Source organism: Lissotriton vulgaris, chromosome 10 (genome assembly GCF_964263255.1).
Source record: "Lissotriton vulgaris chromosome 10, aLisVul1.2, whole genome shotgun sequence".
Taxonomy (NCBI): domain Eukaryota; kingdom Metazoa; phylum Chordata; class Amphibia; order Caudata; family Salamandridae; genus Lissotriton; species Lissotriton vulgaris.
This window is the reverse complement of record NC_141698.1, coordinates 424,323,501-424,345,207: the sequence shown is the minus strand read 5'-3', so window position 1 is coordinate 424,345,207 and position 21,707 is coordinate 424,323,501. Positions and strand designations below refer to the sequence as shown.

At 47.6% G+C, this 21,707-nt stretch overlaps 1 protein-coding gene across 1 annotated transcript in view; it reads left to right on the top strand.

Moving 5' to 3' along the window:
• The window catches only part of METTL26 (methyltransferase like 26), a 79,553-nt gene extending 77,755 nt beyond the window's left edge, over window positions 1-1,798 (top strand). Inside the window, exon 8 of the transcript XR_015300689.1 lies at window positions 10-1,798. The gene's annotated coding sequence lies outside the window, so the exon portion shown is untranslated. The remainder of the gene's footprint in view (window positions 1-9) is intronic.
• The last annotated feature ends 19,909 nt before the right edge of the window (window positions 1,799-21,707 follow it).

Here is a 21,707-nt window from a genome sequence, read left to right as displayed (position 1 = left end):
GCGTGGAAGGGGTTAAAACATATTTTGGAGCTTTGCAGTACAACATGCTTGTATTTGAATTAGGGAGTTACAGATCCAAAATCCTTCTCAAACAGAGTGCTCTAAAGGAGGAGAGACAGACTTCCAATGTTTTGTGGCAAGATATGTCATCCACCCACCCCTCACGTGCAGTAATGACATTTGCCTCATAAGTATGTATGTATTTCCCGTGGAAGGCCATCCTTGAACTTAAAAGTGACATTGATTTAATTTTGCCTTTTTTATGTGAGTGTTTATATAGCTAGCCCTAAGTTTCTGAGGATAGAGGAAAGTTTTATATTGGTCAGGGACATAGATCCCAAGATGTTCATGTGAGAAGTGCACACTTATATTTATATAAGCAACGAGGTACATGTCCTGTAATGATGGTTGAAACTTCAATTGTATATGCTGTGTCTGGTGACTTAGTGGACTAACCCATGAACTAAGGGGATCTATGTTTGACCACTGTGGTCACGGGTTCAAATCCCATCTAAGCCATTCAGGGAGCCAAGCATTCTCCTGAGGGGAATAAAACGAGTACAAATCTGTAAAGGTCCTTTGTTGTTCTGTACAACAGTATGTATCTGCAATCATGCAAAGCTTTACTCCACAAGGTAGAACAATTCAAACCAATATAGGGAGCGCTACAAAATATCACATGGACAGTTAGTCGTTTATTCTAACTAGTATAAAAATAATGCAATTCAGTCCATCAGGAGAGGTGATTCTTTATTCAGTCCATTAATACACAGGAGCCATAAAGTCGAATCCACAAGTTCTTTATATTCTTCACACATCGGTTTCCAGACAGTGTACTACGGGAGTCTGACAAAGGTGGAAATATTGTTATTATGCAGAGATCATATTATGGTACTGAAATTATAAGACAACTGATTGATGATACATGTTCTGTAAAGGTTAATGATAGTAACCCTTTAATGAATGCAAAATGGCAGATTTTTTGAGAAATTGTGTACCTAGAAGGAAACTGGGCTTATCAATGAAGCAGAATATAGATACATCAGAGTTGAAACCCACATTATCCTTTTATATACATTCTACCGAAGGTACACAAGTCTAGAGATTTTCCACCAGGACAACCGATTATATCTGGTTTAGATAGCCTTACCGAATATCTTTCAGAATACGTTGACATCTTATTAAGGCCTTTGGTGGTCAACCTGCCTTCCTATGTAAGGGATACTATGGACCTCCTAAATAAGCTCCATGATCTCCTCTGGGACTTTAATAAGAAATTTATTTCTCTGGATGTTGTTGGTCTCTAAACATGTATTCACAAGGAATTTAGTCTCAAGGCTTTGGGACGTTTTTTGTCAGACAGAAGTGCAAGTCTAATTGAACATTCTGAGATGCTGGTTGAAATGGCAGCTCTTATTTTGACTAACAACTTTTTTCTGTTCACTGGTGAATGGTACCACAAGGTACAGGGAACCACGATGGAGTCTAGGTTTTGTACCCTTTTATGCAAGTGAATGGAGTGAATACATTTTCTTTTCGGGCATTTTATAGATGACATCCTTATTATTTGGACTGGACAAATTGGACGGCAGGCACACAACTTCAACACTACTTGACCTCCATGTATCAGTGGGGTACATTGCGCTGAGACTTTCAAAACGCCTTGAGCTAATTTGTATATTTTCTTTTTTGTTAGATTGTATGACTCTTGCATGACGACTGTTGTAAAGCACTCCAATACCTTCGGGTCTGGACAGCGCTATAGGAAACTCCTAAAATAAATAAATAAAATAATGAATACCTGCACTATTTGAATGAAAATGTTTATAATGTACGGTTTACCACGTGTTGTGACATCCGTCAAATCTATCTTCTAGAAGTGGAATTGTATGTAAAAGGAGACTCTATTCATAGTAAACTGCATAGGAAATCCACTGCTTCTAATAATGTTCTAAGGGCAGATAGTTTGCATCCGAATTATTTGATTAGAGGTGTCCCTTATAGGGAAATGGTTAGACTACAGAGGAATTGTAGAAAAGACCAACATTCTGAGAATGGAATCTTGGATTTGAAAAGCATGTTGAGGGTACAGGGGTATAGTGGTACTCCTTTTTTGTTTTTTGGGGGATCAAGCTGAAAAGGGAATCCATACTGTTAATAGGAGTAGTACTCTTGTACAGAAACCAAAGAAGAAATACAGCAACATATTAGCATTGGTGATTAGTTACAATTAGGAACACAATGCGATTTACAATATATTACAGAAACATTAGTCTCTTCTTTCAGGGGTACCAGGATTGGTTGATCTCTGATAAACCATTAGTTACCTTTAGGCGAGGATATGCTGTAAAAAGATGGGGTTATTAGGAACTATTTATTTATTACAAGCCAAGAATAAAGATAATTGGCTAACTAGTCCACCAAAGGGATTTTATACCTGTACAGATTGTAATATTGCTGGTATGGCTTAAAGAAAATCAGGAGCTTCAGATGCAAAACCTATCCAACAATTTATTAATTGCAATAGTGTCTATGTGATATATGCCATTATTTATGATTGTTTTAGGTTGTACATAGGCAGTACCAAGGAAACTCAGGCTCCAAGAACACTACAGGACTGTCAAAAACCAGGATATGCGCCCTCCTCTGGTCCAACATATTAAAGAACACCACCCCGACAGGATTCATTTAAAGTTTCATGGGTTACAGAGGATTGAAAATTATCCACAAGTTGGTGACATCAAATTGAGGCTCCGCCAAATGGAGGGGAGGGGGATCAGCAGATTGAGAATGGTAAGAAAAGGGATTGATTTGTGAATGAATTAGACTATAATATTGATTAATATAATATTGAATATTGTCAATTGCTATTATTGTTTTGACATTTATAGAATGAATGTGAATTAAGTGAAAATTAGTAGGGTGTTTGATAGATATGTTCTTTAGGATAAGATTGCATGAGTATATGTAGTGGTTTGAAACAGTATTTTGAATGTTTGGGGTTTGTGACTTTTAATTTCACTTAGGATTGTTGTAGAGACTAGATTGTGAGGTTTGGGGATAGTAGGATTCTGTTATGATTTACTGTTTTGATAGGTATTATTGTGTATGATATATTAGCTTTTTTGAAAAGTAACACTGATTTATTCTGGTTTGAAATTTAGATACATTTTGGGTGGTGAGACTCTAAGGAAATGACCACTACTGTTACATGAATCGTAGTTTGAGGTGAGAGAAGTAATAAGACATTCCGGTTTCAGAACCAACCACAGTGTCAAAAGAATTTACAACCACTTTTTATTGATTAATTTGGGTTGTCTTTCTTCATAAATTAGGAGCTGATGTGTTAAGTCATACACTATAGAGAAAACTTTGCCAATCTTTGTTCATGATTTTTTGCTACAATTGATTTGTTTGTATCCATCTCCCGAAACTTGTTTTCAGTAAAGACTTTTTTTGAAATATAAATTCTCTTGCTCTGTTTTTCCTTCCACCTTCCATTAATTAATTTATCAGTATACAACAAGATTGTTATCCTGTGGATACCATTGAGTGTGTTACTGTGGTACAACTCACAACTCAAATTGAATAATTTAAAAAGAAATCCCTTGTAGCATCCTTTGATTTGAATTGCACATTGCCCAAGCCTACAAGGGTCTATTGGGTTTCCCCTGCCTATAACAAAACACTTTATGGGGAGGGCATTTTTCCAAATCCCTTGGTTCCTTAGTTCTAGAACCTTATTGTTAGTGATCTGTACAGCCATTTCTCTTTCATATTTATGAAACTGCAATCTAACAGCATCATTCATCATCTCTCAACACATCCATAAATGCGCTACAGGGGGTGCATACAACCAAGAATCCTTACTGAAGCTGCAAGCAGTAATTTCCCTGTTTTAACCTCTCCTTAGGTATTTGTGAGTAAATTCCATTTATTAAAAAAAAATATACTGCTGCAAAAATGTGTTTCCAGGGAGGCCATATTCATTTATATTAAAATTGTGAAATGTATCCCTTTATCTCCCACCTTAGTGGAAACCTCTCCCACCTTAGTGGAAACATGACTTTCTCCTTGGGCTTGTCTGATACTTCATCCTGAAACACTGTGCAACAATAACCTTGATACCCTACTCTTATGTACTCTCTGGTATGTTATGTTATGTTAAGGTATGCTTGTAAAGCGCACTGTCACCGTGGGTTTCCTGGCGCTGATCTGATGCAGAGGGGGCGAAGGAAGTTAGCTGGATTGTGGGAAAAGCCAAGTTTTTAGAGATTTACGAAATTGAATGAGAGAATTGGAGGATTTGAGCGGGGGAGGGAGAGAGTTCCAGAGTTTGGGGGCCAAGTGTGCGAATCTCCGACCTCCAGATCTACAGAGTTTGATAGGGGGGACAACCAGTGGGTGAAGGTGAGAGGATCTGAGGTTACGTGAAGGGCAATAGGGACTGATAAGGGATTTCAGGAAGGCAGGGCAGGGACCGGTTAAGGATTTGAAGGTGAGGCAGCCAATCTTGAAGGCTACCCTCAAGATGACAGGAAGCCAATGCAATTTAGTGAGGAGAGGTCTGGCGGATTGCCATTTTGGGATCCCGAGAGCCAGTCTTGCCGCTTGGTTCTGAACAATTTGTAGTCTGAGGAGGAAAGATTTAGGCAGACTGTGATAGATAGAGTTCGAGAAATCCAAGTGGGAGAGGACAAGGGCCATGATGACTTGGATCAGGGCTTCGGGAGTCAGGAGATAGGCCACCTTCCTGATCCTGCGCAGCTGATACATGCAGGAAGAGACCACCATCCCTATCTGGGGCTTAAGGGATAACTCGGAGTCAATAGTGACCCCGAGACTCTTCACCGAGGCCACAGGGATGGGGGGGGGCAAGCTCTGCCGGCCAGAAGTGCGGACCCCAGTGGATGGAGCTCTTGCCCGGGAGAAGGAGCTCCGTCTTCCCGGGGTTCAATTTAAGTTGGTTCTGGCTCATCCACTGGAGGATGTGGGACATAACCGCCTGGAAATTAGAGATAGCAGAAGGAGAGTTAAGAGGAAAGATGAGTTGCAGGTAGTCAGCGTAGTTGAAGACGGTGACGTCCCACTGCCTCAGAGAAAAGAGAAGAGGTCGGAGGTACAGATTGAAAAGAAGAGGGGATAAGGAGGAGCCCTGGGGGACCCCGCAGAGTGGGTGCTCCCTAGGTGCCCTGAAGGTGCCCAAGCTGAGTGTCTGAGACCTCCCGGTCAGGAAGGATTCGACCCATGCCAACGCCAGGCCCTGGATGCCGGCCTGTTCGACACGGTGGAGGAGGATGCTATGGTCCACCGTGTTGAAGGCGGCCGACAGATCTAAAAGTACCAGGGCCTGGGGGGTACCCTTGTCAGCGCCGTCTCTCAGGGCATCCAAAACGGCCAAGATCACTGCCTCCGTGGAGTGGCTGGGTCTGGAGCCGGCCTGGTTGGCCTCGAGAAAGTTGGAGCTCTCGATGAACTGTGAGAGACAGGCGGTGACGTGAGCTTCCAGGATTTTAGAGAAATAGGGCAGGAGGGAGATGGGTCGATAGTTCGCCAGGACTGCGGGGTCGACTCCGGGCTTCTTCAGTAGAGGCACCTGGACAGCCTCCTTAAAAGAGCTGGGCACCGTACCGGTAGAGAGAGAAGAATTCAGCAGAGGGAGGATACAGTCAGGTAAAGTAAGGCAGATGTCCCGTAGTATGGATGGTGGACAACAGTCGTCCGGTGAGCCGGACTTAACACGGACGGCCAATGTGGCCAGGGATGCAGGATCTAGAGAGGGGAGGTGTGTGAGGGAGAGCGCATTGTGAGGGGGGCAGACAGAATCAGCGCCAGGGGGGGTGACCGGGATAGTGTCCTTAATCATAACAATTTTCTGCAAGAAAAACGTGCTGAGCGCATTGCACGATTCCTGCGTAGGAGCCTGGGTCGGGAGCGTCCTGGAGTCGGAAGTGAATTCGTCGAGGACTTTAAAAATCTCCTTCGATTTACAGGGGGCTGATAGGATTCTTTCGGAGGCGTATGCTGTTTTGGCCGCAGTGATGGCTTTTTTGTATTTGTTGCGAGCGGCCACATAAATGTCTCTGCTTGGCAGACAGTCTCTTCTCCACTTGCGCTCCAATTGGCGAAGTTCCAGATGTTGGGTTTTAAGTTGGGAGTTGAACCATTTATGGGAGTTGCTGTGTCGAGAGCGAGGGAACTTAGTTAAAGGGGCAAAGATATCGCTAGCTGACGTGAGCCAGTGAGAGATGTTACTGTCTAGCTCATTGGTGCAGATATCGTAAGGGAGAGAGGGACGGGTCTGTGACAGGTGAGAGAGCAATTCAGAAGAGTCAGCAGCCCTCCACTTGCGGGCGACGCCGCCCTCCTGCGGGGGGATCCTGTTATGACCAGCGACAGAGATTGTAGTCTCGATCAGGGAATGGTCGGACCACACGCAAGGTGTGATCAGCGGGCAAGATGATTTGACCCCGTGGACCCAAATGTGGTCGAGAATATGACCGCCACTGTGGGTGGGAGATTTGACAAGTTTGAGTAAAGTTTAAGCTCGAAAGGGCATCGAATAGCTCAGTGGCGTGAGGCCCGGCATCCTTATGTTAAAACCAGTAGTTAAAATCGCCGAAAATGGCGACGCGAGGGGAAGAAGTGGTGAGGTTGACAAGCTGTTCAGTGAAGGATGAGGAGAAGGAGGGCATAGGGTGGGGGGGGGGGGCGGTAGAGTATTATGAAAGTGACTGCGCCCACCTCAGTCCCAAGGCTAAGAACCAAGCTATCCACTTTGGGGAGAGTCATGGAGGCGGTAGCGGTAATTGTTAAGTTCTTGCGTATCACCGCTGCCATCCCCCCCCCCCCCCCCGGAGCGGCCCCCAGGGCGATTAGTGTTCAGCAGATAGTAATCTGGGGGTAAGGCCGCCAAGATGTCAGGGAGGGAATCGTCGGTAAGCCAGGTCTCTGATAGTAAAAGAACGTCTGGCCTCTCAGCCGTGAGTAAGAGGAAAATGTCAGTTTGGTGTCTGACAAAAGAGCGGGTGTTTAGGTATAATAAACGGATGTGTGACTCGGTAGGGGCTGGTGGGGTAAGTGACGAATCCGGACCCAGATGAGGAGGGATGTTCCCCGCGATTCCAAGAGTGGAAATACGAGCCCAGATGGCAGGCGATGGAGGATATGAGAAGGGTTGTAGGCTCATAAGGGCAGAGGAGGTATAAGAGATGGCAGAGACAGCATCCCTGGGCCCGTCCGGCCGCGGACGGGCGCAGACGGGCTGGACTTAGGCGCAACTTCGGCGCGAAGACAGCGCGCCCATCCGCTGCGCTCCCTGGAAGGGGGACCCATTTTGTAGAGCTGAGGGCGGGAGGGGCCGAGCGCTAGTCCGCTCGCCTGCACCCTCACCCAAGATGGAGGCACACTAGGTCACGACCCAGGCAGAGCCAATCGCATCTGCACTGGGCGGGCCAGGAGGTGGAGCAAAGAGATCCCGCTGTGGAGTGCAGCGCGACCAGGGGGGGTCCAAGCGCGCACTCTGCAGCGAGGTGGGGGCAAGCGGGATAATTAAAATAAGTCTGATGCAATGTCAGCAACTCCGGGACCTGCACAACAAAAGGGAGTTACAAACAAGCAGAAATACAGACACGGCAGGTAAGCGCGACTGAGCTGCCGGCTGTGTCAATGCGGCGCCAATATTGAAAAAGATAGCGTGCCCTGGTCCTGCTAGCGCCTAAGGCACCCACTAGCATCTAATCGCCAGTGAGGTGACAGGCTCGAGTTTTTGTAGAGCCGAGGGCGGGAGAGGCCGAGCGCTAGTCCGCTCGCCTGCACCCTCACCCAAGATGGAGGCACACTAGGTCACGACCCAGGCAGAGCCAATCGCATCTGCACTGGGCGGGCCAGGAGGTGGAGCAAAGAGATCCTGCTGTGGAGTGCAGCGCGACCAGGGGGGGGTCCCAGCGCGCACTCTGCAGCGAGGTGGGGGCAAGCGGGATAACTAAAATAAGTCTGATGCAATGTCAGCAGCTCCGGGACCTGCACAACAAAAGGGGGTTAAAAACAAGCAGAAATACAGACACGGCAGGTAAGCGCGACTGAGCTGCCGGCTGTGTCAATGCGGCGCCAATATTAAAAAAGATAGCGTGCCCTGGTCCTGCTAGCGCCTAAGGCACCCACTAGCATCTAATCTACGCTGTGCCCCTTAATAATGTTATTCAGTAGGATAAACCCCACCCTACATATCTCATACAAAGGTATTATTTCTCATGAAAACAGCGATATCCCCATCTGCTCCTAAAAGAATATGAAATACTGCTGTTAGCTTATGTTACCTAAAACAGATCAGTGGCGTCCAATCTAGTTCCAGGAAGGCTTGATCAGAGCCATAATTTCATTGAAACAACTATGTAAATTTTTCCATTTCTCAAATGTAGTTAAATTACTAATAACAATATTTTGAATATCATTTACATGAATTGAGCATTAATTTAACCCTCATTTTCATAGGCACATGATCACCTCAGATATCATCAGAGCTAAGTTTATTTAGACCAAAATAGAAGCAAAACTGCTGAAAAGGAATATCTTCCCTGTTCAACCAAATACAGCCCTGTTTATTTATTTGTATTATTACTACAAAGGCTATAGACTAAATTCACAACTTGCATTTACACAATTATGTATGTACATGTATACATCAGGACATGCTGTGATGCTTTCATAGTCTAATGTAGGCCTCTAAAAGTTGAAATCACACATTTTTTTTAAGATACTTTAAAAATTCTGGCTTATTTTATTTCTACAAATACTTTTTAGTTTGCACTAAAGTCTGTGCATGTGACTCTGAAATCATTTAGATAACATCAATTTCATCAGTGATCTGCTAACAAAACGGGTTTAAATAAAGGACGGTCACAGTGCCTAACTTCGGATTTTAAAAAATGCTCAAAACTCCCTGCGTTGGCATTTTTTAGCTGTGCTAGTTAGTGCTAAATACAGAACTTGGCCTCTGACCATTAAACCTGTTGTCCCTTGTCTGAGCAAGGTTACCCCCATGTGGCCATCACAATTCAAAGTAACTCTCCAGAAGCTGGACTGAGGGTGCCTCCCTGCTCCGTGAGGGTCTGTTCATTACTCACCACACACGGCCACGTGCTCCCAGGAATACATCACTTGCAATTAGGATGGGGCTCTACTTTCTGACATGCTCAACAGTATTCACCTCATCTGACTCCTGTCCCAGTAGCACCACCTTCTCTGTTAGGGTAGAACCTGCAGGACAGTGTAGGGTGTCCAGGCGTCCCGGATTTGCCCAGACGGCCCCTGTTCTTCACCAGCTGTCCGGGCAGATTTCGAGGAATTTAGCCCATGTCCCGGTTTTTAGAGAGGGTCGACTAAAAACCGGGGGAGGTGTTTTTTTATGTTTTACAAAGCAGAAATAGTTAGCAGTTGTTCCAAAAAAGCAATTTAATTCACAGGCAAGCTACTGGGTTTGAAAATTGCATCTTATGTATGTTCTTACTGCTGTTTTGTAATTCTCTACTGAGGAGTGCTGTCATTCTGTGCGCTCGGTTGACGTAAAATTATAGTCCTTCTATTTTTGAGAAATGTCTTGGTTTCTTGCTTTAAAATTCTGGTCACCCTAGCACAGTGGGACCACAGTCAACCTACTCCTTACCCCTCACCCACTACACATGCTTCTTGTGGTCAACAAAGTGACCTACTCCTGTTCCCCTCAATTAGTGCACTGGCATGGGAGGTGAGAGGTTGCCATACCAAACAGTAGGGCCTTCTGGTCGGCATGTACCACGGACACAAACATCATCCTTCCTGAAGTCCATAAACTAATTGGTAATCTTGCTGGTGCTAGTCATTAAAGCAGAGTTTTCCTGGTGGCCTACTGAGACTACCAGTAAAAGCAGGCTGAACATTCCTGTCTCCTTCCCTTATCATTTATGTGGTTATCTGTGCTGTTCCATATTGGCTAGTGTAGTTCTCATATTTTTTGATTCCCTATGGCAGTATCACCACAGATGGAATCATTGTGAGTTTCTTAATATTAGGCTGGGATTCATGGGCACTTTTGTAAAAATCGCGGCATTTTTACAAAAGTGCCGATTTCGCGGCAAACCGCGATATCGCAAAATCCTGGAGGGTCTGATTAAGGCATGCAATGTAATTCACTTGCCTTTGTATTTGAGAAATCATAATTGAAGTTTGTCACTAAGAGGCAGTAATATTGGCGTTGTTAGGTAAACTAATATTCACCCTTTTTCTTTAGTACACAACATATTTATCCATTAGACATTTAAATCTGTTTTTTTAACTCTTTCTTTATTTGACTTATTGACAGAGGTCATGACAGGCACAATATACACATAGAAAAGCAAAAAATAGATGCAGGCAGTAATACAGAAGCATGTCCATAAACAACATAAGATAAACTTAAGGAAGCGCCTGATGAGACCTTAAATAAAAACAACTAACACAGCAGAAGGTAAGCATTGAAAAGCAGAGAATAACAAGTGTGGTGGGACATATACTAAACGGCCCATACAGGCATCTATTGACCACACCTACCTGTAACAGCTACCCCTGGGACCATTCCTTGATAGGAGCCCAAATTTTAGTACTCATCTCCCGCCTCCTTTTCCCCTTGGAAGGTACACAGAGGACTCCAGATTATAGAGTGCAAGCATCCTAGATCTTCAGTTAAGGAAAGTAGGGGCTTCCGGGCCTATCTATTGTGAAGTGATACACAGCCGAACCTTTGCCATTGCAACAAACAAAAAGGCTGTAGTATATCTGGATCTAACAGCCGTCCCAATATCCTTGTAGCCCATTATAATCAGCTCTAGAGAGAATAGCACTGAAATTTCTAATACTGAATTAATAAAATATTACATTTCCTGAAAAAATTCTGCCAATTTTGGACACACATAAAACATTGGATTGCATCGGCTGCTTGTAGCCCGCACCTGCCACAACTAACCCCCTCCACTTTACTATCTTCGCAGGTGTGTAATATTAATCAAACAGCGCCATATAACATTGAGTCCGTAGGCTACCTGAGACTGAGATCTGACTGGAAAGCTCTAGAGTGTGACCAATATCCACGCCTGGCTTACCAAATTTTCTCTCCCACTTTATATTTTGAGCCTCAATATCATCCGGAAAGCCAGATAGAAGAAATTGGTATATTGTACCTATTCTTTCTTTCCTTTGAACTAATTCGACTAAAGACATATTTTCAAACGCCGAGATGCCCTCATTTCGATGTTTATCTAAAAAACTCCTGATCTGTAGAAATTTAAAGAAATCATAGTTATTTATATGAAACTTCTCCCTTAGAAAAGAGAAAGACGCGCACTGCCCCTCGGAGCACAACTCGCCAATAACCTTCAACCCCAGCTGTTGCCATCTAAAAATAACCTGGTCCTGGAAAATCAATGGTAAGATTCCAGCAGCCTTAAATGGCGTATAAGCATTGACGTTTGGGATTTTTCATTTCCGGCGAATTTTTGGCCATATACAGTAGGCAGCGCTGATTACTTTGAACCTCGTTTTCTTAAGATAACTTGGTTCCAGTATCCGTACTAGGCTGCCCTTTGCTGCCTCTTCCAGGCCGATTTCATAGATAGTCGGTCTGTTAGCTATTGGAACTTCGGCCCTGTCCCCTATTAGGATTACTCCAAAGTGTTGTAACATGGATGACCAGTAATATAATAAAATGTTGGGAACCGCCCAGCCCCCACAATCTCTAGGGAGACTCATCCATTTAGCTGTCCTCCGTGATCGGCGATAACCCCACAAGAATCTATAACATATCCTCTCAGCCTTGATCAAACATCCTTTGGAAAACTCTAGGGGAATAGTTCTGAAGAGATATTTAAACATTGGAAGAACCAACATGTTCAGTATATTGCAGCAGCCGTACAATGAGAGATGCAGATGATCTAATCTTTCTAATTTGGTATTTATAGCTTCGACCACTGGTAAGATATTCAAGTCGGGGATATTAGCCATTGAAGCAGAAATTTTGACCCCCAGATATGTTGCTTTAGTAACCACAGGAACATCAGGAGGACACATTAAGGCTGAGTGTATAATCTGTGTTTTCTCGATATTCAATTTATAGCCTGAGATTACACCGAATTGTTCTGCAAGTGACTTTAGGGTTGTAAATGCCAGAGCAGCATCCCTAGTTAGCACCACTATATCGTTCGCATAAGCCAACGTTTTATAATCTGTACCATTGACCCTAACCGGCAAGATATTGTGATTCCCTTCGATTATACTGAGAAAAGGGTCAATGTACAGAGCCAAGGCGAACACGGTCAACATTGACTGGTGCCCCTGCTGATGTTAAATACATCTGTTTCCTGTCCTGAGATACGAATTGTTGCAGCTGGCGAGATGTATAATGCCTGTAATGGCTGTATAAATTCAGAACTGAACCCTTTCCAGCGGACCACTGCCCACAGAAACTGCCAGTAGACCCTGTTGAACGCCTTCTTGGCGTCCAACAGGATCACTCCCGTAGGCGACCTTGTGGCCTGAGCTCAGTCCAGCAGAGCAATGACCCGCCTAACATGATCGGCCGTATCCCTACCTGAAATAAACCTGTGTTGCAGAATGGAAACTAAAGGTGTAATGACTTCAGCCAGTCTAATCGCTAATATTTTGGAATAAACCTTGCTATTAGTGTTCATAAGCGTGATAGGACGCGGGATTTAACTCAGATTTTTTTTTTTCTTGAAGAGAACAATGGTTGTTTTCCTGCAGGATTCGGGTACAACCGCCGTTTGCGCTTGCCAGAAAACCGACAGAACATCCTGTCGATTTCTTGAGACACAGCCCTGTAAAATTCGAACTAAATAGCGTCAGGCCCTGCAGCTTTTCCATTGGCCAGAGATTTTATGGCTGTTTTGACCTCCTCCCATGTAATGGGGGCTGAAAGAGCCTTGTTCTGATCTGCCGTAATTTTGGGAGTTTCAATATCTTGCAGGAACCCCCTCACTAAAGACTCACTAGATAGCACAGTACTTTCTTCCTTATATAACTGAGAGTAACATTTTTCAAATACCCCCATAACCTCCTTCTGTGTATCCTGAATCTGACCATCATGATCTCGAACTCTATGAATTTTATTGGCTATGTTTCTCTGTAGTAACCGTTTAGCGAGAACTCTACCGGAATTTTCCTCAAATTCATATATCATAGTACGATATTGAATGTATTTTGTGGCCAAATCTTCCCCAAAGGATTTCAACAATTTTGATTTTATAATTGCCACCACTTGTTGAATCAATATTATGGCCAGCGATGATATTCCAAGTTAACTCCAGCTCTGCTACCTGTAACTGCTCAATACGCCCCTTAATCTGATCCTGCGCCACCTTCCAGCGATATGCCGCAAAGCTCCTAGTCTCATCCCGTTCAGCGGCTTTACATGTATCCCACGCTACACAGTCAGAGGCAGTCCTTACATTGATATTTAAAAATTCAGTTATCCATAAAGACATATGTTCCCGATAGGATTGATACAGCAACAATTTCCTCTCATATTTCCAAGACCTTGGCACTCTATATGCCCCCAGAGACATTCTACTATCACTGAATTGTGGTCAGAAAGTATTCTTGGGGCGGAATCAATAGATACCGCATCTATCCGCTAATCAGATATAAAAATATAATCTAGACTGACCATTTTACTATTAGGGGCAGAGTAATAAGTAAAGCCATCCTCGCCTTTTTTTATGCCTAAACCAAGCATCAACCAGTCTGTGTTCACAGACTAGAGCCTGGATAGCCTTAAAAACTCTCGGTTTCCTCCCCAAATACTCTTGGTTGCTTAACAAATTAAAATCACCTCCCAAATATATATTTAGATCCCCACAAACGATCAGTGGATGTGGCCACGTTGCAAGCTCAACATTTAGGAATTTCATGACCTCTGGTGTGGTGCCGTAGCACGGGGGCAGGGACCACCTAGGCCGCAGAGTGGGGCCTAACTTTCACTTTTGAATAACCACACACTGACGCTGGCTAGCAGTAAGGGCCGAAGACCTCGAGCGGTCTCGCGCCCATTTATTTATACCCCTCGGGTGGGCCCGCCCTCGGGGTGCATGGGTGCGTGCGTGCGTGCTGGTGTACGTGTGTGCATGCATGCGAGTGTGGACAGGCCGAGTGGCTCCGTCAGTACATCTGGGTCATCTAGATTTGAACCATAGATTGTACAGATAGAGATAGGCCTATTATTGATCATAAATTCAGCTTCTGCCCATCTACCCCCTGTATCTTTTTTCACTCTATTACAAATCCCGACTCCCTGTCTCAGCAGTATAGCCACACCTCTGATCATTGATGATTGCCTGGAACAGGCTACTAAATCAGAACCTAATACTTTTAAGCACTCTCGCTTTCCCCATGGAATATGTGTCTCTTGTGGACACAAGACATCCACTTGCATCGTTTGTAGAACTTTGGATAGAAGCCCCCGCTTTTTGCCATCATTTAGGCCACAGATATTCCAGGTGCTAATACGCAGCCTACCCCGCATCATTTAGAAAAGACATACATCCTAGACTCCACTCATCAGATAATAATGCTATATTAACACCTCTATTCTTACTCATAATCTCTGTTCCTGCACTACCTCTTCCAATGCAATTGCCATGACCAACATTAGAAACCAAGACCTGATAAACCACCCAAACCCCACCTAACCCCCCCCCTCCTACCCACACCCCTTCCCCCCCCCCAACCCCTACCCCCCAACACTCCACCCCCTTGGTGGGGCAACAGGACCGAAGCCCCTTGTGATGGTGAAGACTGGCTAACCCCGCTCTCCCCTGGATCCTTCCTCTTCTTTTGACCAGAGAGGGGATCTGAGCTACTCCTAAAGACATAGCACCCGTACGAAACCCCCCCCATTTCATTAGCTCGACCCCCACCTCAGCACCTGAGCAATGATACTTCCTGTGATGAGAAAAAAGACAATACATGCATTGATACTTTTTTAGATGGAATTCAAGAAGTCCTTTTCCTGAATTTCTTACAGAAAAAATCTTGTCTGGCCATGAAAAATTATTTTCAATTTAGATGGATAGAGCAAGAAGGCTTGCGCCCCCTTTGCCTGGAATGGCCCGATTAGCTGTCTGAGCTGCCACCTCCGCTTGACTGTTGCCTGACAAAAATCAGGCCTGACAAAGAATTTGCAATCCTTCCCAACTCTCTTCCTATCTGGCTTCGCTAAATCATATACCCCCTCTCTGGCCAAGAAATTATTCAAGCAGATTAGCATCGCCTGTGGTTTATCCACAACTGAGCCAGAATTCTGGGGAGGCAAGATGGCGGCCGGCCGTTCGTTCGGTCGAGTGAGCTGGCTTCATGAGCTCTCCTGGTTAATTCCTTCCAAAGATATTTACGGCAGAGTTGGAATGAGGGGAAAGAGATAGGACGAGGTAGAAATTTCTACAAAACTAATCAGAGGTGATCGCTATGCTCTGGCATTTGGTAGTGTTCCAAAAAGACTTACTTTGCACTACCGCCTGGCCTGGACTTTTGTTACATTGGCTGGGCTACTCTGGATCGGCGCAGCGACTGCATTACGCCATGGCCCCGAAAGCACCGCTGAAGAATCTGAAAGCTCGCGCTCCGGGTGTGCTGCCAGCCAGCCCCGGGAAAGGCTCCAGCAGAGGGAAAGCGCTGCAACCTTGTGGCATGGGAGAGACTGCTGTGGGGGGGGGATGCGAACTCTGTCGACCTCTGTTGATGTGGGCAAAGGAAAGCAGACGCTCCCCGCGCTCTTCAGGGTGCAGACGGCGAAAGACAAGAAAAAGGAGTCTACCGCGAGTAGGGGCGGTAGCAGACAGGAGCCTGCAACCGCTGGAAAGTTCGTAAGTGGCATAAACACAGTGGCGGCAGAAGTAAGTTTGGGATCTCCAGTTACGCTGAGTCTGCCCAAAGCGAATCGGCAAGTGCTTGCTCAAAGTCAAAGTAAGTCTCAGCTTACGGCCGGTGCACAGGCTCACAATGGGGACAATGGAGGTATTTTGGAAACTGATTTGGAGGGGGAAAAGGAATCCCGCATTATGGTTTCTCTCCCAACCAGTGGAACTATTGGAACTGTAGTCCCGCATTCAGAGAGCCAGATTATGGGAACTCAGCTAAATCTGAATCTCTCTACCAAAGACTTTGTTCCGATAGGACTGGAAGCTCAAGAAGCTGACGCAAGGGGGGAGGAGTTTCGCGGGCAACCAAGATGGCCGCGTGAGCTCGGAGCTCCGAAGACCCTCCGTATTGATCCTGCTATCTATCCTGTCCCACGGTAGTGGGAATCAGTTGCGGTGATGTTGCTGATGCGGGGCCCGTTCTCCGATTGAAGATCCGGGCTTCCAGTGCCGAGCTACATCGTCGTGAAGATTGGTGACGACGACGCCATAACAACCTGGCACTGAGAGGGGGACGGTGGTGCTTCTACACGGTGGCAGTCCGAGAGGGTATGAACTGCCTTGCTCAGTGCTGGTGACCAGATCGGTTTGCCCGGAGGCCTGACGTTCTACTGGGTCGGTGGAGGTGATTGTCGACTTCGGCCGTCTGGTGGTGGTAGTGTTGGCTTGACCCCGCCTTGGGTCGCGCGATCCCCGTCGCCCATCATGGCGGGCAGAGGAGACCCGGACAAGGGGAAGCCCCCGAAAGTCAGCAGGAAACCTTCCCTCTCGCAGACCACCATTTCTGAGCGCTTTTCCCTTCCTAATAGTTCGCCTGGTGCTTCGGGCTGTACCAAAGACTCGCACCGAGATGTGTCTCCGGAAGATGCTGAACCCACCCTCCGGGACGTAATGGGAGCCATCGCGGGCGTCAAGGCCGAAATGCATAAGCAGCACGAAGTGTTGTCGCACAAGGTCGATACCTTGACGATTGAACTCAACCTAATCAGAGCCGACCTCGGGAAGACGAACGATAGAGTCAAGTTGCTCGACATCAAGACGTCGAGCCTGACTACTGATATGTCTGATGTACAGTCGGAGGTTCGGGATCTGAAAGCCGCCAACTCGCTGCTTGCCCGCCGGCTCGATGATTTTGAAGGACGGGCACAGCGCCAGAACGTCCGCATTATAGGTGTACCGGAGGGTGCGGAAGAGGACGCTGCCGATCTCTTTGTTGAGGAACTGGTGGTGAAGCACTTGGCTCCCGGTGGCCTGAGCAAGTTCTTCTCGGTGGAGCGAGCGCACAGACTGCCTGGAGGCCAACCGAAATTAGGAGCGTCTCCGCGCCCCATCATTGCCAGACTTTTTAACTACAGAGACCGAGATGCGATCCTGCAGGCATCGAGGAGAGGCGGTCCGTTGAAATTTCAAAACGCAGATGTGAACTTTTTTCCTGACTTCACTCAAGCGGTACAGAAACGCCGACAAAGCTTCATGGGTGTTAAACGGAGACTGAGGGAGATGGGGTTGAAGTACTCCATGCTTTACCCAGCGAAGCTTCGTATAGAACATGGCGCACGAACGGTGTTTTTTGACTTGCCGGCGGCAGCTCGGGACTGGCTGGACACTTTGCCTCAACGTCGGACTACCCCGGAGGATCAGTCGGAAGGGGCGTCGGGTGGTCCTGACTCTCAGGAATGAACTGTGTTTCTTCGACTTCTTTCGGTGGAGGGCCCTGCAGATGCAAGCAGTCACTGACTTTTGTTTTCTTTTCTTATTTCTGCTGTTTTTCAACTTTGGAGGATAACGGGGGGTGATAGGATGTCTCCTTTCTCCTCTGGGGGCTTTTCGTAGGTTAGTTTTTTGGGGGCGACAGGCACACTGCTAGTTGGGGGGGCTTCTTAGTCTAATGCAGGGGTGCTGGGTGGGGGGTGGTTGGTTTGTGTGTTTTTCTTTTGCTTTTCCTTTTTCCCTCTTCCTATGGCAAGGTTACTATTGTTCTGTTTGCAACGCTGCGGTAGCTGTTTTCTGGGGGTGGTGGTTGGGACGGTGCATCTTTGATGATGGGGGGTAGGACAATAAATGTGTTGAGTTGGAACGTGAATGGGCTGGGGGATCGCATTAAACGTGGGGTTGTGTTACAAATGTTTAAACGTTGTGTACCCGATGTTATCCTATTGCAGGAGACGCATCTCATTGGCAATACGTGTCAGGCACTTAACAGAAAGGGGTTTAAGATGGTGGCTCATTCCGGGTTCTCTTCGGGGTCCCGAGGGGTTGGAATCATGGTGCGCATGTCTCTCCCCCTGGAGGTGGAGTCCTAGGTAATTGATGATAGGGGCCGATATGTTGCTGTTGTGGGCAGGTGGGAGGGGCGCACCCTGGTTTTGGTTTCAGTTTACGTCCCCCCGGGTTTGCAGACGATTACCTTTCAGGATCTCGGGGGCGCCATTTTGGGCCCCCCGGAGGGATTGCTTGTACTTGGTGGGGATTTTAATTCCGTGGTGTCGGGAACCCTTGACCGTTTTCCGTCCAGAGATCTTCGCTGTGCGCAATCATGGCTCCCGAATTTCCTGAGCACTATGGGCCTCATTGACTGTTGGCGGCATCTACACCCTGCCCAGCGGCAGTACTCCTTTCACTCGGGCGCACACGGTAGCCTCTCCAGGATTGATTACATCTTGACTCCGGCGGTTCAGGCATCGACCGTCTCTGGAGCCCGCCTTTTGGCCAGAGGTATATCGGACCACTCCCCTGTCTGGGTGTCCTTTGACTTTGGTACTGCGGTGACGACCAGAGTGGCGCCGGTCAACCCCTGGTACTTCCGCAACCCCAAGACTCAAGACCTCCTAGCTAAAGCCATCGACCTGTATTTCACTGAGAATACGGGTATGGTAACGTCGGCCCTATCCCTCTGGGAGGCCTTCAAGACTGTCCTGAGAGGAGAAGCTTTCTCCCTGATAGCCGAGGTGCGCAGACGAAGCGATGAGGAAATGGTGCGGTTGGAGTCGGACATTGAGGGCCTGGACTCCCAGTTGGCGTTAGACCCGACGCCCGAACTGTTGCACGCTCTCTCCCTAAAGCAGTCGGAGTATCGAGCCACTGCCACTGACGCTGCCAAGGCGATGGGCAGGGAACAGCAAGGGAGGATCTACGATGCGGGGGACAAGGCGGGCAAGCTCCTTGCCTGGTTGGACAGGAGGGAGTTGGCTTCCCGTGTGGTGCCTGAGATTTTGGGCGAGGACGGGGTGGTTGTTACTGATCCCCGTGCAATCGCCTCGGCTTTTGCCGACTACTTCGAGACGGTTTACACCTCGGTCTCCACCTTGACTGAGTCAGACTCGCCTCTTTTCTGGAAGGGGTTGAGCTCCCTTGTCTGTCGGACACCGAGCGTGACGACATGGACCGGGGTATTACGGCCGATGAGGTGGCGCTTGCGATACGGTCCCTGCGATCTGGCAAGGCTCCCGGTCCCAATGGTCTTCCGGTGGAACTCTACAAGATTAAAGCTGATACCGTCGCATTGCCCCTGCGGCGCATGTTCTTGAAGGCCCGGGAGGCCGGTGAACTCCCACTGGATCAGCGCCTGGCCACTATTGTGGTCATTCATAAGGAGGGGAAGCCCAGAGACCTTTGTAGATCGTATCGCCCGATCTCCCTGCTGAATGCCGAACCCAAGATCTTGGCTAAGTTGCTGGCTAATCGGCTCGTGGGTGTGATCGCAGACTTGGTCCATCCGGACCAGTCGGGCTTTATACCCCACCGCAATACCGCTCTTAATCTTCGGAGGCTTCACGTTGTCATGGCGCGGGTGCACAAGCTTTGCGAGCCGACTGTCCTGGCTTCACTGGACGCAACAATGGCGTTTGATTCCCTCGAATGGAACTATCTCTGGGCGGTATTGTCCAAGTTTGGGTTTGGCCCCGACTTCATAGGTTGGGTCCGGCTTCTCTATGCCTCCCCGTTGGCCAATGTAACGGTCAACGGCCGGATGTCGGCTTCCTTTACCTTGCGCAGGGGTACTAGACAGGGTTGTCCGCTGTCACCGCTCCTTTTTGCCTTGGCGCTTGAGCCGCTTGCTGCCTGGATCCGCACTCACCCTGATATCTGTGGGATCAAGTGGTCGCCTGGCTTTGAGGATCGAGTCTCGCTGTATGCGGATGATATCCTGTTCTACCTTACCTCCCCCTGTCGGTCCCTGATTGTGATGTTTGACGTACTGCGCACTTTTGGTAGGTACTCGGGCCTAGTCATCCACTGGTCTAAGTCCTACCTCTATGTGCTTAGCGGAGACACTCCACGCCTTCCTAGGGGCTGTGCGATACAGGTCTCGCAGCAGGGATTCAAGTACCTGGGTATCTACATATCAACGGATGCCCGGGCACGATACGCCAACAACTTGCTTCCCCCTCTTGCGCGCCTCAGGCGCGATGTGGAGGGTTGGAAGAGATTGCCGCTGTCCCTGTTCGGCCGCGCGGCATTGTTCAAGATGATGTCCCTGCCGAGGTTCCTATACGCGCTCCAGAATACGCAGGACCCCGTCCCTTCCAAGTACCTCAAGGAAATTGAAGGTCTACAGCGGACCCTCTTGTGGGAGGGTAGGCCGCGTATAGCCGTAGTTAAACTGACTATTCCGTGGTACGATGGCGGTATTGCCTTGCCTGACGTCCGCCGGTACTACTGGGCCTCCCAATTGGCTGCTCTTAATCATGGCTTTTATGGACCGGCGGAGAGTCCGGGGTACGCCATGGATCGCTGGCTCATGAATGACGGGATGTACTACAGAGCGTTGTACTCTAGATCTCTGGACGGAAAACTGACTGGTCCCACTAAGACCGCTGTACATATATGGAGGGCCATTACGAAGGCACTGGGGTGGAAGGGTAGGCTCACTATGGCCACTCCCCTCTATGACTCCGACTTGCTGGGTAGGTTGTGGCACTCGAAGGGGTTTGACCGGTGGGACCTCATTGGCATTTCCAAGGTGGCTGATGTGATGGCCAGAGGAGAAATTAAATCTTTTGAGACTCTGCAGACTGAATTCCAACTGGGTGCCACGCAATACTTTAGGTATGCACAGTTGAGGCATGCCCTTATGTCTACCCTGCCTGTTGGCGAGAAGGTCCCCGAGTCGTCCCCGCTGGAGGATAGGGTGCTGGACGGCCATATGCCGGACAGCGCCATTTCCCTGACTTATAAAAAGCTAATAAATGTTCGGACCGACCTGTTGTTGAAAGTGCGTGATCAGTGGGTGCGTGATGGGATTGAGTTGGATGATGAGGATTGGCAGTGTGCGGTGTCCTCCCCCAAGGAAGTAGCAATTTCGGCCAGGCTGCGCTTAGTTCAGCTGAAGATACTCCACAGGGTTTATGTCACTGGCCCCAGGTTGATTCATATGGGGCTTTCCCTGGATGGCCTTTGCAGGTGAGGATGCGGTGCACTGGCCACCTTTATGCATACCATTTGGGAATGCCAGGCCATTGCCTCCTATTGGGAACGGGTGCATGCGGTTATGCGTGAAGTGACTGGTGTTGATTTGTCTGCGGAAGCTCGACGCTGCTTGTTGAACGTGTGGGGTCCGACTGACTACACTAATGCACAAACCCGCTGGGTCACGCTAGGGTACATGGTGGCCAAGCGAGATGTTGCTCAAAAATGGGGCGCCCCGACTCCCCCCTCCGTGGGACTCTGGAAAACTAATATGGACTGGTGCATGCTCCGTGAGAAAACTGTGTACGTAGCTAGGGGTAAGCCCAAGATGTGGGGGATTGTCTGGGGGGCGTGGAA